This window comes from Trichoderma breve, assembly GCF_028502605.1.
Source record: "Trichoderma breve strain T069 chromosome 7 map unlocalized scaffold00007, whole genome shotgun sequence".
NCBI classification, from domain to species: Eukaryota; Fungi; Ascomycota; class Sordariomycetes; order Hypocreales; family Hypocreaceae; genus Trichoderma; species Trichoderma breve.
The window spans coordinates 2710839-2716838 of NW_026611593.1; positions in this window are offsets into that span (position 1 = coordinate 2710839).

Sequence of the window (6000 nt, forward strand, 5' to 3'; positions counted from 1 at the left end):
AAGAATTTAAATTTTATTAAATATTATTAATATATATATAAAAATAAAAAATTTAAATTTTTATTATTAAAAAATAATAAATAATATATATATATATATATAAATATAATAAAATAATTAAAATAATAATAATAAAATTATAATTTTTTTATTATTAATACTTTATAAAATATATAATATTTATATTTTATAATTAATAATAATTTTTTATTTTATAAAAATTATTAATTAATAATAATTTATTTTATTAATTACTTAAAGAAAATAATATAAAAAGATTATTATTAATTAATTATTTTTAAATATTAATAAATAATAAATAATAAATTAAAATTACTATTAATTTTATTATTTTTTAATAAATTAAGCTTAATATAATTAGCTTATAATAAAATAAAATAAATAAATTACTTAAAATAATTCAATTTTTATTATTTATTATTTTATTATATATAATTTAACTATAATAAAAATAATTTAATTTTAAATAATAAATTTAATAATAATTTATTAAATTTATTAATAAAAAGTTATTTATTAATAAAATAAAAAATAAATAATTACAAAAAAATTTAATAATTTTATATTTTATGAATTTTTTTTTTAAATAATATACTTTTATATAATATATAAATAATTTAATTAAAGTAACTTAAAGCTTAAATTAAGCTATTTAAGTATTATAATAATTATATATTTTCTTTAATATTTAAAATTTAAAATTTAAATTATATTATTTAAATATTATAATAATTATATATAATAAAAAATATATAATATATAAGTATAATATATTTAATATATTTCTAATATAATAGCTTTTTATTACTTTTTAATTATAAAAAATATTACTTTAGGTAATATTAATTATAATACTTTTTATAAAAAAAAAGAATTATAAAATAATTATATATAAAGCCTTAGTAATTATTTTTTTATTTAATATAAAATATTTTAAAATAATTTTTTAAAAATTAATTTAAGTTATTTATATAATATAATAATTATAAACTTAAGTAATTATTACTTTAGTAATTTTTATTATATATAAAGATATATTTTAAAATTTTTTTTTAAATATATTAATTATTATAAATATTAATATTTATTTTATAAAAATAATTAAATTCTTTATTATAATTAAATTTAAATTACTAAGTAATTATATTTTTTAAATTTATACTTTATATATTTTTCTTAAATATAAAAAATAAATTATTTAAAAAAAACTAATTATAAAAATACTTTTATATATAATAATAATTTTTAATAAATTACTTTATTAACTTTTTTAATAAAATTTTTAATATTTTTCTTTAGCTTAAGATTTTTAATATTTTTTAATTAATTTAATTTATATTTTATTTTACTTAACTTTAATTTTTTTTTTAAAGTTTTTAATTATAAATTTATAAATTTATAATTTTATTAATTATAAATTTAGTTATTTATTTAATTATTTTACTATTATAATTAAGTTATAGTTATTATTTAAAAACTTTTATAAAAGTTATTTTTTTTAATTAATAAAGTAAATTTACTAATAGTTTTATTTAAGTATAATAAAAAATATATATATATATTATTTTATTATATAGTTTTTTATATTATATATATATAATTTATTTTTAAATAAAATTATTATTACTTTTTATAACTTAATATTTATTTAGTTTAATTAAGTTATTAAATTATAAATTATAAAATTTAAAATTAATTATATTATATTTAAATTTTATTATTTAAGTTATTTTATATATATATTTTAAATTTAATTTTAAACCTTAATTAATTATATTTTATAATTTAAATTTTTAAAGTTTAATTTAATTAATTATAATTAATTAAGTTAAGTTATGAATTATTTTAGATTTTAAATTAAAACCTAAAATATAGTTTTTCTTTAATTTAATTATTATAATTTTCTTAATTTTTTTAATAATAAATATAATTTCTATATTATATATATATATATATATATATTATAACTAAAACTATTTAAGAATATATTAATTTAATATTAAATAAATAAATTAATAATTTTTTTTAATTTCCTAAGATTAATTTTATAATAATAAATATTATAGTTTATATAAAGTTTATTTTTAATATAATTAATAATAAAAGATTTTTTTAATAAAATATTAAAAACTTACTAAAACTTTATAAATTATAAATAATATAATTAAATTATTAAAGTAAATTATAAAAAAATATAATATATAAAATTTTTAAATTTAAAAAAAAATATTATTAAAAACTTTTTAAATATAATTTAAGTAAATTATATATTTATATAAAGGTATAATAAATTTATTAAGTTTAAAAAGTTTATTAATATTAACTTAATAAAAATTATATTATTAAATAATTATAAATTAATATTTTTATTAATTTTTAAAAATATATTAAAAAAGTTTATAAAAAAAAAAACTTATATTATATTAAAAAATTACTTAAGTTAAAATAATTAAATAAATAAAATATATAATTAATATATATATTTTTATTTTAAAAAAAAATTATTAATAAAATTTTAAAAATTATATAATATTTTATTATTATATTATTAAAAAAATATATTAAATATTAAAAAGGTTTTAATTAAAAAGTAAATTTTTAATATTTTAAATATATTTAATAAAAAATAATAATTAAATTTATATTTAAATTTTTAAAAAAATAAACTTAAGTTAAGTAATTTTAAAATTTTAAAATTTAAATTTTTAATTAAAATTATTTTTATAATTATTAATTTTTAAATTATAAATTTAAAATATTTTACTAAAGTATATATAATATTTAAAAATATATATTAACTAAGCTATAATATTATATTTAATATTTATAATTTAATTTATTTTATTAAAAATAAAAATTTATTAAAGCTAAGTTTTTTTATTTTTATTAAAAATAAAAATTAAATAAAAGTAAATAAAAATTAAATTTTAATTATTAATTAAAGTTATTAAAAACTTTAAAAAATTTAAATATAAAAAAAAATATAATAAATATTATTTTTAAAATTATAATAATAATTAAAAGATTTTATATTAATATTATTTCTAAAACTAAACTTAAAGTAAAAAAAATTTAATATAATAAATTATTTATTTTACTTTAATTTTCCTAAAATAAATATATTTTAAAAAAAATTAAATAAATATTATAATTTAATAATTTTTAAATATAAACTTTTTTATATTTATATTACTAATAATTATATAATATTAAGAATTTATTATATTATTTAAAAATATATTTAAATTTTAAAAATATTAATAATAATTATTATATATTTATATATATTAAATAAAAACTTTTTTAAATTTAAAAATAATATTAAATAATTATAATATTTTAATTAAAGTAATTTAATTTATAAATAATAAAAATATTTTTAGTTAATATATAAAATATATTAATTAAAAGAATTAAATATATAAATTATTTAATATATATATAAATATATATATTATAAATTATTTTAAAAAAAACTATTAAATAATATATTATTAAAATTATTTTAGTAAATTTATTAAGATTTTTAAAATTATAATATTATCTTTAATAATTTAAATTAATTAATAGTAATTAATAATAATTACTAATAAATATAATAGTTAATTATATATATATTATTTAATAAATAAAAAATTAAATATAATTTTTAATATTTTAATTTACTTTAATAATTTTATTAAAGAATAATTTAAATTATTAATATATTAAATTTATTAAAATAATAAATAAATAATTATTATAATTAAAAATATTATAATTTTTTAATACTAAATTAAAAAAAAATAATATTTAAGTTTATATTTTTTTATATATAAATTAAATAATTTAATTAAGTATTTAAGTTAAATAATAATAATAAAATTAATAAAAATAATTAAAAAAGTAAATTTTCTTAAGAAATTATAAATAAAAAATACTTTAGTAATAGTTTATTTATTTAATATAAGCTTAATATATATTTATAATATATAATTACTAATATATAAATTAAAAAAGTAATTTTATTTATATACTTTATTAATTATTTTAAAATTTAATATAAATTTAAAACTTAATTAAAAAAGGATTTATATATATAATTATAAAGTTTATATACTTAATTAAAATTAAAAAATAAATAAAAAAAAAAGTTTTTTAAAATAAACCTTAAGGAAATAATTAAATATTTAATTAATTACTAAGTTTTTAATATATATTAAATTTAGATTTTTTATTTTAAAAAAATATTAATTATATAAAATATTAAATTCAATAAAAAAATATTTTATTTAAAAAAAAAAACTTAAAGTAATTTTTTATAATAAAACTTAATAAATTTTTTTAAAAAATAAAAAAAAAAATTAAAATAATTTTTAATATTTAATAATATTTTTATTAACTTAAATTTATTTTAAAAAAACTTAATAATTTTTAAAAATAAATAAAAAAATATTTTAAAAACTATTAAATAAAGTTTATTTAACAAAAAAACTTAAAAAAAAAAACTATATATATTTAAAAAAAGAACTCCTAAAATAAATATATAATATATAATATATAATAAATTAAATAAAAGTTAATTAAATATATTAATAAAAAAAAATTAATTATATAATATAAATAATATATTTTAAAATTATAATTATTAAAAATTAATATAATAATTTATAAAAATTAAAAATTAAATATAATATTAAATTAATTAAAGTAAAATATAAAAATATATAAAATAAAAAAATATAAACTTTAGAAATATTATTATTATTATTATTATTATAAAAATTTAATTACTAAAATTAAAGTTAAAGCTAAAGTAATAACTTAAGAATATATATAATATTTAAAAAAAAAAATTTAATTATAAAAAAAATTATAAAAAAACTTAATTAATTATTAATAAAAAATATAATTTAAAAAGCTTTATTATTATATTTATAATATTTAATATTATAATATAAAAAAAATATTTTTAAAAGTTAATATTAATAATTAATAAAAAAATTATATATATAAGTAATTTAATTAAAACTTTAAAAAACTAAAATAAAATTATAAAGTATTTATTAAAAAATTAATTTATTTAAGTTTTATAAAGGGAAATTAATATATTAATAACTAAAGAAATTTAAAAAAAAAAGCTAATATTAAATTAAAGTTAATTTTAATTAAATAAATATTTTATATAAATTTAAATAAAATAATATTATAATTTAATATATATATAATTATAATATTAAATTTATAAAGTAAATACTATAAGTTATTTTTAAACTTTAAAATTAATTAAAGTAATATTTATTTTTTAAAAGTAAATATAAATAAATAATTACTTAATTAAAAAAATATTTACTTTTTAAAAATAAACTAAAGTAAATATTAAATTATATATTTATTTTATAATACTTATTTAAAATAATTTAAATAATTAATTAAAAATATAAAATAATACTTAATTATATTTATAAAATATTATTTATTAATTATATAAATAAACTTTTTTACTTTTATTAATTATTTATTAATTTAATTTAGTTTATTTACTAAATATAAACTTAATATAAAGTTTATTTTTTAAAAATATTTTTATATTAACTTTATAAAAAATAAATTTATTATATATTATAATTTTTATTTAAATAATTATTTTAAACCTTAAGTAATATTATTATAAAAATATTATATAATTAATTTTTAAGTTTTAAATATAAAACTAAATTAAAAAAGTAAAATATAAAATAAATATTAAAATAATAATATTAATATTATAAATTTATTTAAAAAAATAATTATAATTAACTTAATAATTAATAATTTAATTATACTTTTATAAAATTTATAAAATATAAACTTTAATAATATTATAAAAAAAGCCTAAGTTTTAAATATTATTATTATTTAAATAATATATTAATAAATTATAAATTAAAATATTATTAATTAATAAACTTAAGTAATTTAAAATTTAATTATATAACTTTAGATTACTTAATAATAAAA